Here is a 12,415-nt window from a genome sequence, read left to right as displayed (position 1 = left end):
AGTATTTAATACCATTGTCCACCTTTTCCTTCTGGATCTGGTCTTGTGGCTTCTGTGAGAGTGTAATCTCAAGTTTTCCCTTCCACATCTCTGATTGCTGCATTTTTGTGTCTCTTGCTGATTCTTCACCCTTTTCTTCTCACTTAAATTTAGTGTTTTATCCTTTGAGGTTTTTCCTTCTCTCTATATTCTTAAGGTGTAGTAGATAGAATGCTGGGCCTGGAGTCAAGAAGTGTTAGGTTCAAATCCAGTCTCATGCACTTAGTAGGTGTACAACCCTAGACTGTTTGCTTAACCTGTCTGCTTCAGTTTCCCTCTCTGTTAATGGGGATAAAAATAATATCTACAATCAACAAATGAGATATTATTTATAAACAACTTGGCATAGTGCCTAGCACTTAGTAGGCATTTAACAAATACTTGGTCTCTTGCACCTCAACAATATACTGTAGAAATTAGCTATTTGACTAATATGAGAAATTCAGGGAGAAGGGAAAAAGTGGGAAAGAACATTTTAAATGGAAGAAGTCAAATATTTCTATTTATGAAGCCTCCCTTATGGATGAGGTTTATAATAACTCTTGCCCATCATAACACCTGGAACCCCTTTGAAATGAGGAATCATCCATACTAGATGATTTCAAGCTGTGAAATGCCTCAAAGGACATTTCTTCCAATTCCTTTATTTTACAAATGAAGAAACTGAAGCTGAGAAGTAAAGTGAATTACCCAAAGTCATAGCAGCTTCCATTTCTGGCTCAAAAATAAATGAAATTTTAAAACACAAGGATGTGACATTATTTCATACAGAGTTAAAAAATACATTTTGTAACTTGAAAAGAAAGTTCCTCTGGTTTTGGATGGTCATTTGTTAAACATTTACTGTGTTCTAGGCATCATGCTAAGTGCTGAGCATGTAAATAAATAAAACGATGTTTTAGTTTCTAATCTTTAGTATCACAGTATAGCTAGGCTTTTTAAATAGTCCTTGGATTGTCCTTGTACTTTTCCAAAACATTTGTTTCCTAATACATCTTGCTTTCCACTATCTCTAGGTTACATTGCAAAGGCAACATGTTTATGTAAGATCAAAAGGTGTGGGCCACAAGTTCTGATGGCTTTGCACAAAATTCATGAATTACACACAAACTCAGCTATATTAATTACACTATGGCAACTATTATGTCCTAGATAATTAAGTGATATTATAAAATACCTGAAATTAAAAACGAATAAGGAAATATTAAGTGACCTAATTAAAATCTTTGGAGTAGCCAAATAGTGTTCTATGTGAACCACAGACAAAATTAAGAATTCTCCAGCAGAGTCACTAGAACCTGTTTTTCAGTCAATAATTATCTTCCTACTATTAGCTTCCTTATCCTTTTTTTTTTTAATTTAATAGCCTTTTATTTACAGGATATATGCATAGGTAACTTTACAGCATTAACAATTGCCAAACCTCTTGTTCCAATTTTTCACCTCTTACCCCCCCACCCCCTCCCCTAGATGGCAGGATGACCAGTAGATGTTAAATATATTAAAATATAAATTAGATACACAATAAGTATACATGACCAAAACGTTATTTTGCTGTACAAAAAGAATCAGACTCTGAAATATTGTACAATTAGCTTGTGAAGGAAATCAAAAATGCAGGTGGGCATAAATATAGGGATTGGGAATTCAATGTAATGGTTTTTAGTCATCTCCCAAAGTTCTTTCTCTGGGCGTAGTTGGTTCAGTTCATTACTGCTCCATTGGAAATGATTTGGTTGATCTCGTTGCTGAGGATGGCCAGGTCTATCAGAACTGGTCATCATATAGTATTATTGTTGAAGTATATAATGATCTCCTGGTCCTGCTCATTTCACTCAGCATCAGTTCGTGTAAGTCTCTCCAGGCCTTTCTGAAATCATCCTGTTGGTCATTTCTTACAGAACAGTAATATTCCATAATATTCATATACCACAATTTATTCAGCCATTCTCCAACTGATGGACATCCATTCAGTTTCCAGTTTCTAGCCACTACAAAAAGGGCTGCCACAAACATTCGTGCACATACAGGTCCCTTTCCCTTCTTTATAATCTCTTTGGGATATAAGCCCAGTAGTAACACTGCTGGATCAAAGGGTATGCACAGTTTGATAACTTTTTGAGCATAGTTCCAAACTACTCTCCAAAATGGTTGGATTCGTTCACAACTCCACCAACAATGCATCAATGTCCCAGTTTTCCCGCATCCCCTCCAACAATCATCATTATTTTTTCCTGTCATCTTTAGCTTCCTTATCCTAAAAAATCCTGTTCTCAAGAAAAATTTAAAGTCATTTCTCAATAAATAACTGAACAAATGGCATAAACAAGAATTCTCATTCTCAAAAAGAAGTATAAACTTTACCATCATATGAAAGAATGTTTCAAATTAATAATAAGATACAAAATAAAATAACTCTGGAGTTTCACCTCATATCCAGCAAGTTGGCAAAAAAAAAGACAAACTATGACACTAGTTAATGTTGAATGAGTTGTGGATAGATGGATATACACTATATTAGTGGAATTGTAAATTGGTTTATCCATTCTGGAAAGCAGTTTGGAATTGTATTAAGAAAGTAAATAAAATATGCTCTAGGCATTAATTCAGAAATTTAGAAATTTTAGAAATTTAGAAATCCTATTGCTAAGAATATACCTCAAGAAGGTCAATAATAAATATTTATATCAACACTTTTAATGTTTTAGTTTTAGTTTTAGTAGCTAAGTACTGGAAATAAAGTACATCTTTATTACTGGTATAGAGATAAAGCATCACTTTATCACTTCATCATTAAGTGAATTGTGAACATAATAAAATATTGTGCTCTAAAAAGGAATGAATACGATATCTACAGAGAAACTTGGGAAGACATATGAACTGACACAAGATAAAATAAATAAAACCAAGAAAATAATATAATGAATAGAAAGAACCCCCATCACCAAAACTATTGAAATTTAGTACTCCCCAACGGAGGTATTATATATTGCACATGTTTGGGGACTTTTAAAACATTAATTTGGGGCAGCTAGATGGTGCAGTGGATAGAGCTCTAGTCCTGAAGTCAGGAGGATCTGAGTCCAAATCTGGTCTCAAATACTTAACATTTACTAGCTATGTGACTCTAGGAAAATCACTTACCCCAATTCCCTTGCAAAGATAAATAAATGTATTGATTGTGCTGATTGTTTCTTCTGTTTTATTTGTTTTTTTTTTTAATATATATTCTTTGTCCTATGAGATGGTTTTCTAGGAGGAAGAAAGAAAGATGATGGGGAAAACTTTGATGATATAAAAAACATCAATAAAAACTTATTTATATAAAAGAAATTGAATGACAATAACCAAGCTTGGCTCCAAAGAAGAGATATGACAAGATACCCTCCACCCCATTGTTACAGAGGTAAGGAGCCATGGCCATGGAATACCGCATGTAATGTCAGTTACTTTTTCAGTGTACTGGTTGATTTTACTGCAGAGGTTCCCCTCTTTTCTATTTCATGTTATAGGGAATAATCATCTATGAGAAGAAGAGATCTTCTTTTTCTCTAAAAGTTACATGTAAATATCTTTACTTAAGCAATCGTCCAAGTCACCCCTTCCATAAGGATATAACCCCAGTAGATAGAAATAACTGCAGCCCAAGCTTCATCATTCTTCCATTCTCTCTAAGCACTGAATTTTTCATCTGTCTGGTAAAGTGACCCCCATTCCTCCTGTGACCACCATCTTATGGTTAGCTCTGGAAATCTGCAGTTTCCCTGGCTTTGAATTTACATAATTATAAATCCCTTAGTTCTACAAATGAGCTACATTGTTTCAAAGGGAAATTTACTAGGTAACCAAAAAAAAAAAAGAAAAGCACAATTCAAAAGTGTAAAGATTTTTAAGTGTAAAGGACTTAAAAATCTTTCCCTAAAAAAAAAAAAAAAAAAACTATAAGTACAATTTGCTGGCAGAGTTGACCCATTCTTATTCTTTTTTGTATGTGTATTTGAAGATCCTGGTTAAAAAGAGACTTTTTTACTGGGTTTCTAAGGATTTCTACGTAAGTTGTTTCACCTTTCTGAGCCTAAGTATACTTCTCTGTAAAATGAGAGATATTTTCCATTTCAACAAATATCTATATCTATATAGATTATAGATATTTTTTTTTTTGGCTGAGGCACTTGAGGTTAAGTGACTTACCCAGGGTCACACAACTAGGCAGTGTTAAGTGTATGAGGTGAGATTTGAACTCAAGTCCTCCTGACTTCAGGGCTGGTGCTCTTATCTACTGTGCCACCTAGCTGACCCTACACATTTTTAAAAGTTTTTTTCAGTCATTTTCTGGGCTCCCTTTTCCAAGCTGTTGGCTTTTACCCAAAATTTACATAATTCTCTTGCATTGTTCTTTCTTCATTTCTCTTCTATCTCTCTTTTAAGATCCTTTTTGAATTCTTCCAAGAGAGCCTTTGAGGCTTGAGACCACTTTATATCTCCCTCCCTCCCCCAAACTCCCTTGAGGCTTCATATGTAGTAGGCATTTTGCCATTGGTGTTACCTCCTAGGTTTGTGTTCTGATCCTCCCTGTTTCCATAGCAGCTCTCTATGAACAGGTTTTTTTTTTTGGTTTTTTTTTTTGCCCATTTTAAAAAGTTGAACTCTGCTCCTGGGCACAAGGGGGATTGTCCCAAACTTTTTCTGCAGGAAGACAGAAGCCTCTCGCTGATTGTGCTAAGATCAGTTCTGCTGCAAGCTTTCACACTGAGTTGAGTGAGCCTGGCCATGTCCCCCCTGGGGGGTCCAGGGGCTCACAATTCACCTTCTGAAGTTGCATTGAAGATTTCATACTTAGTCTGCTAATCCACTGGCCTTCTGAATCAGGAGAGAATAGCCGATGCTGCTGTACTTTGGCTAGGAGCATCCTGCTAGATTTCCCACTTGGCCTCCCTGCACCAGGCTTCCTCTTGTTAGGCCTATGCTGGACAATGTTTCCCCTACTCATCCACCCAATTGAAACAGGCCTTTCCTGAAGTCCTTCCACAATATCTTAAACTGGAAAATTTTTATACTCCAAATGTTTGTGAATTCTGTCACTCCAAAATCTGTTCAGAGACTTAATCTAGTGTTAATTCTGAGGGAAGCTGGGAAGAGCTGACAATGTCTTTTCTACTCTCTACTATCTTAACTCTGCCCAAAATGAGAGTTTTTTTTTTTTCAATAGACAACCATTGAGGTTTCTTCTGATTCTAAAACCATTATTCTATGGCCCTATTACTTTCTTGCATTATTCCTAGAAATCCATGTTACTATCACTCCTGAAAGACCTGTTCTCAGGCATTTTTATGTCTAAGTCAGTATTCCCAAATATCCTGATTAGTCATAAAGTTGATCATATTATCCCCCCCCCCCCATTTCCATTTAATTTTATAAACTCCAGTGGCTCCCTGTTATCTCCAGGATCAAATACAATATTCTCTACTTGGCTTCTCAAGCCCTTTTTAAACTAGCCCCTTTCCTACCTTTTCAATCCTACTTATACCTCCCACATACTGTGAGATTCAGGAACTCTGGCCTCTTTGCTATTACTCAAACAAGTCTCTCCATCTTAGAATTCATAGTTTCCTTGGCAGCCTTCAATGCCTGGAGACCCTTCTCTCTTCCATTTCCTTGCTTTCCTACCTTCTTTCAAGTCTTACAAAATTTCATCTTTTGCACAAAGTCTTTCCTAGTTCCATTTAATCATAACTGAAGTTACCTCCAATATAACCATATACACATATACATATTATAGTCATTATGTTTTCTTGAGCACTTGAGTCAACTAACCTTTTCTTCCTATCTTAAAAGTCTTACTTCCAGTTGGCTCTCCATCCAAGTTTCTCTTTCCAGACATCTCAGATAATTAGAGGTGTCTATTCCCAGAAGAGAAATGAGGGTCACACCCTGGGCTTAATGAATGATCACACCTTTCCCACCATTGATTATCAACTTCAATTTGTTTTCCCAACTTATATCATACTTAGGTGCCTTTTCCTCCCCAAGTAAGTAACTTTCCATGATCCCATAAGGGAGTTGACATATAGTAATAATAATAAAGATAACATCCTCCCATGGAAAAAGAAGTCATTTCTTCTCCCATCTAGGACACAGTACTATTACCGAGTCCATAATCTAACCTAATATTATCCTTTTTGTTCACATCAGTATTTCCAAACCCATATTTTAATTTTATTACATCAACACATCCATCCTAACTTGTCTCGGGTCATCCTTCAATCTATACATATATAAGGAGGTGAGTGAATTTAGTAAGAGATTCCTTCACTATAGATTCCCATGTTCTATTCAGTAGTTGTGAAAAATTCATTCTAATCTACTCATTTGTAACTATCTCCATAAGAGCTTGTTATTTATTTCTAGTTATCTTGACAAGGTGCCAAAAGCATTGGGAATTCAAAACTCATCCTGAAATGAACTAGATTCCCTGTTGTTGTAATACTTGGTGGTGGTGGTCCTTCAGGTGGTCTCGATTTACATATGAACTGAATTTACGTGAGATAAGAGTGGACAAAATTGTCAGCTTAACTGTCTTTTCCAGAGTCACTGAAGTCTATTGGCAGAATGAAAATTGAGATGACTGGTAATGGCCCCAGATGCAATGAATGACCATAATATCTTCAATGCTGACCAAGTTCTAATTTTAGATTGACTATTTTATTAGGAAAAACATAGTAGAGAAGACATAATTAGAAGATAAAGAAGATAAAAAACATGATAAAACACAATAGAAAACTGGCTTTGTGCCAAGAAAACATGAGCTCAACTTCTGATAGATTTTTCTCTTCTAGATTATCAATCAGTAAACATTTGTTAAGCATTTGTTCATTATTTATTTATCCTAGCTCTGTGCTTATGTGTAACAAGTCCCTCAACCTGTCAGTTTTCCTAGAAACTCTGTGACTGACAAATTTATATTACTGAAGATAATCTCCCATACCAGATGTAACTCTTCTTTGACTTCATCAAAGAATGCTTGAATTAGCTATCTTGAAACTTAGAGCAGCAGGGCATTTGAATAAGCAATGACATATATTTTGAAGTTCTTGATGCAATGAAATACTTAAGAAAGGAAGGTGAATGATCTGGAGGCTGATCAATATATATGTCACTATCTATTGAATGCCCTGGCCTCCCACTCCATCAAATTCAACTCTCAGAAAGACAGCCTAACAGTACCAGATTTTAAACTATACTACAAAGTGGCAATAATTTTTTTAAAAAATCTGCTACTAGAAAATTTTAAAAAATTCAACTCACAGAAACCATACATTCATTCTACCTCAGCCACAAATAAAAATGATCACAACTTCAATCTCATCATCATCCATAATTCTATTACCCAAAACTCTGAAATTTCTTTCTCTAATCATAAATTCCTAGCTTTCCATCCTTTCTCTTGACTTCTTCCTATTTCTACTGGGAACTCCAGTCCCTCCACTCCTTAGTGCTCTCGCCATGCACTATCTTGTACTCTGGCCTCATTTTCCTTCCTTCAGCATTAATCCTAATTAATCAATTATACACTAATATAAACTTTTCATTCCTTTTCCCATTTGTCCTGTCCTCAGTCATTCCCAGTCAAATATCAAACCTGGGTTACTTCTACAACTTCCCTATCCCTTCCATGCTCTATGAAAAGTTGTATAACCTTATTAGTTTTATCTTAAATGAGTCTTTGCTGCGCTTCACAGTAATTCTTCTATTCTCCCGATAAACCATATAGCATGTTCTCAAAAATAGCCATTTCAAACATTCTCTTCTCTCTTTAAGCTACTTATATTATCTTCTATCCCTTTCTCTCTCAGCAAGAACTTTTCATGCTTTACCAAGACTATCTATTGTGAATTCCTTCTTCCCTATGCCATAACCTTAAAATTCCTTTATTTTGTTCTTGACTTTCATTTCCCTTACTCCATTCACTTTAACCTTTGATCCCATTCTCTCTTGCCTCATCTAGGAGTTTGTCCCCCATATCATGCCTTCTTTTTCTTAACTCTCTATCTTATTTAACTCTCTTATTTCCCGCATAATATATATATTCAGATCTCCCCTATTAGAAAAATTTTCATTTGATTTTTCATCCTCTCAAGTTATGTTTCACTTTTCAAACTTTCACATACAGTACTTAGAGATAATCAACATTTATTCCATTTCCTCACTTTCTATTCCTCAACCTCTTGCCTCCCATTTGGACTATTATAATAGTATTGTCATAGCCTTCTAATTGGCTTTTCCAGTCCCTCCTTTTATTTTCCACAAAGCCTCTAAATTAAAATTTCAAAAGTTTAGTTATGGTCATTCTTTTGAAAATCTTCCATGCTTCCCAGTTGCCCTAAAATACTCAACCTGGCTCATTTAAAATTGTCTACAATCTGTCTCTAATTTCTCTGTCTAGATTTATTTCACATTGTTCTTCTTTCCATGCACTATGTATTAGATAAGAGTTCAGAGTACAAATTAAAACATTTTTGGTGGGATTTTTTTGGACATTGGTAAAACAGAAATGTATTATATGTGACTATAATTTGTAATGGGTTTTGTTTTTCCTGACTTCTCACTGGATAAAGGATAGGGAGGAAGGAGAGAATTGAGAATTTAAAATTTTTTTAAAAATCCTATCCTTTGTAATCATTCCTAATCTATGCCTGTTGAGAGTCCTGAGTTTCATTTAAGGCTTAGCTCAGTGTTATCTCCTAGACATATCCTTTCTTAATACTTCCAATTGTTAGTGCTTTCTTTTTCCTGAAATTATATCTTCAGCAAAATGTACACTCCTCCTGGGCAAATTATTTCATTTTTGTCTCCAGACTCATAGCTCCTTGAATAAAGTATGTATTTATCATTTTTAATTGTGTCTGTCTCTTAATGACCCCATGGCAAACAGGGTTAAGTGAATTGTCCATTTAACTAATAAGTGTCTGAGGCCAGCTTCAAACTCAGGAAGATGAATCTTTCTGACTCCAGGCTCCTACCTTGACATCTATCTGTTCAATAGGTATTTAATGTTTACTAAAATGATAGAACCAAGTCATAAGACTATGTCTTAAAAGGAAAAAAAACTACTCCTCCTCTGGAAAAAATGAGGTCTAGGTGTAATATAACTAACCAAGGGAATGGCCACATGGTCTGAAAAGAAATAAGAGCACAAAAGGAATTGTTTAGAGGTTTAAATCTCTATGTATAGTGAATTTCAATTGTATGTATCATGACTGAACTCTTGAGCCTACACAGATTAAATTTGTCTCTTCTTCAATTTTTTCTATCAGTAGTACCTGAATTTAGACAACCTCTTGTAAGAATCAAGGTAATCCTGGGCCCAGAGAGACAAGTATTAGGACTAAATGTAACTAACATGGCAGCCCATTTATGATAGATCTGAACCTACACAAAGGATTGTTGACTGTGATAGAATTTTATATATTGCTATAGATTATTAGAGGAATGTAGATTTCTGGGGAAAATATTGTGACTAATACTACGGAACCCTCCAAGTCAATGGAGAAATATCCAGTTTTGGGGCTGCAGTTAGGCTATTTTTTTTTTGAAAATGAAAAATTATAAATGAGTACACAGGGTAGGTGGCATTGGATAGGAATGAAAAAGGTAGTAAGGCATTAAGACGAAATTTCCTTTATAAGATTTACTTCATGTCAAATTTAACCTCCCTCTAACAAGGTTAAGATGAATTAGGTTCTTGCTCTGGCATTAATGACTTCATATTACCCTGAATACCTATTCCCCACTAAAACCAGATTTGAAGAGAATTTGTTTTGCAGCCAGTCTGAATACCAGAGCTTATTTACTTGGGCTTAGCTACTAAAAGAACTTCAAGAGCAGTAATTTTTCAGTCTTTTTTTGCATGTGCCATGAACTCCTCAGAATGCTTCTAAAATGCATATACTAGGTAAAATTACAATGGAAACCAATTCTAGTGAAAGGGTTATCAAATATCAAAATTTTTTAAAAGCTTAAAGGCTACTTGTTTAAGAGGCTCAATGAACAAAAAAAGACTACAGAGGGCAGCCTTAGATCACTTGCTGGCAAGAAATCTGATCTGTACAAATGCCCCATGGAATCTTTATACTCTAGAGATTGAAACAGTAAAGTAGCAACAGCAGGGAAACACAGTTCCTAAAGAACATGCTGTGGAGAAGATGCTGGAACAAGCAAAGCCAAGAGGCAACAAGGTAGAGACATGACATGGAGCAAACTCAGACCTTATATTTTAATGATATTGAGTCAAATAGACAGTGAGTGTCTGGGAAGGTTGAGGCTAAGGGAAGAAAGTAGAGATACAGTGTGGAAGATTGTATAGGTTCCTCAGGTGATGCTCTCCAGATGGAAACTTGTTCAACCCTGTGGTGACCCTAAGAGCTTTCACAACTTGGGAAGGCCTCAATCTTTAGGATACAAGTCTGGATGTACAAACTTCTGTTGAAAAATTGAGACTACTGGAAAGAGAAAGTTATATTGACTATGGGTTCAGACGCAAGTTCTTTGTAGTTTTGTTTTTTGTAAAGTTTGATGTCCTCAGTCTTTTGAATAAGGGCTTAAAGTCCTCTTATCTTGCAGATATGAAGGCATGAGCTAAATTCAGTTGTCCTCAGATGTCTTATGAGGCCGCAAGCCAAAATGAGAAATGTTTAGAAAGACTAGTTTGTCTGCAACTAGAGCTCAAGATTCTTGGTGAGTTATGTTTTAACATAAGCATCTATCAACTCTTGTACTTGGGGGGGGGGGAGGGGTAAGGGGGAGGGAGAGTGAGGAATATTTGTCCTCCTATCAGAGAGAAGAATTGCTTTCTAAAACTAAGAACAAAGAGAACTATGATTATAAGTCACCAAGAGACTGGAAGGTAGGAGAACTTAACAAAGAAGAATCATAGGAAACAGAACCAGTGAATATTTGTAATTAAGTAACAAATGTAACTGGGGCCACTTCAGTTGTCCTGATCTTGGGGGACTCAGGTTCTGGAAGATTGAAAATGATGACTGAACAGATCTCCCTTAAATCCAATTTACATGCAAGTCATGGCATAACTTTCCAAATGACATGGTCCACATCAAGAATGAAGGACAAACACTAAGTGATAAAGATGTTTTCAGTAGAGGAGGGAACTATCTTCTCAAAGGAAGGAGTCAGAGGAAGTGAAGTCAAATAGTAACAAGCAAACAAATCTCTGCTTAATAATAGAAAAAAAAAAAAAACTAATAGAAAGTATTAACCTGACACTAACAATAGAATTCAGTTGCATTTCTAAGGCATGTATCCTATAGGACCTACTAAGATTTATCACACTTGATAACAGTAGAGGTGCTGTTTTCATCTCTATTGATGATAAAAGGAAAGGACTTCTGAAAGATATAGTTAAGAAGATAGTATCTGGGGAAAAGTTTTGTATTTCTGAACCATGACTTAAGATATAGAAATAATGATTACTAAGAAGGATGGAATATATCTAAACAAGGGCTAGTTAACCAAAAAATCTAAAGGCACATATAAGGTCAAGCACAAAATACTGAGAAACTGTCTAAGAGCCTACTTATTTGCTAGAGATTTGCTTATCTAATTTTAAAAAAAGTTTCTAAATGAAAAAGTTTTAAAGGAAGAAGAAACTTTTTTTTTATATAACTACCAAACTAGATACTATAGCCAAAAAATAAAAAAAAGCAAAAGCCCAGCAATCTGACAAAATTCAATTAAGGAGCTTACAATAAAACCCATGACTTCAAGTTTCTGTATGTATATAAATGCACAGAGTTTGGATAATAAACAAGGTATACTAGAGATCTAAAATTCAAGGAAGTAAATTTGACCTTACGGCTATCACTTAAGACTTGTGATAGGGTCCATGTCTAGAAATTACTTTGGAAGAACATGCATTTTATATAAAAGACTGAAAGGGGAATGGAGAATAGCTAATTAAGAGAATTTATTTTATGTGAGAAACAACCTAGGAGTCAGAAGGGGAAGCAGGGTGAAAAAGCACTTGAGCAAAAATCAGATGAAGGAGTATTGTTGTGGCAGTATGCTATGGGCTCACACATACAAAAGGAGGAAATAGAGGTCTCTGTAAATAGAATCTTTAAAAAAAAAAAAAATAACTCTAGCAAGAATGATACAGCTGTAATAACAAACTACAATTGCCCAGACATCTACAGCTTTCTCTGCCCAAAGCAGAGTAGCCAATTCTTTGGCTTGCCTTTATAACTTTATCCTTCAAAAGGTAATGGAAGCAACAAAGTGAGCTATAGTCTAGAACTGATTCACAGTAACAAAGAGAAATTGGTTAGTTAGTAGAAATAGCAACCTAGAAAAGTAACTATTC

The sequence above is a fragment of the Sarcophilus harrisii genome, chromosome 1 (assembly GCF_902635505.1).
Source record: "Sarcophilus harrisii chromosome 1, mSarHar1.11, whole genome shotgun sequence".
NCBI classification, from domain to species: domain Eukaryota; kingdom Metazoa; phylum Chordata; class Mammalia; order Dasyuromorphia; family Dasyuridae; genus Sarcophilus; species Sarcophilus harrisii.
Note: the sequence above shows the minus strand (reverse complement) of the source record.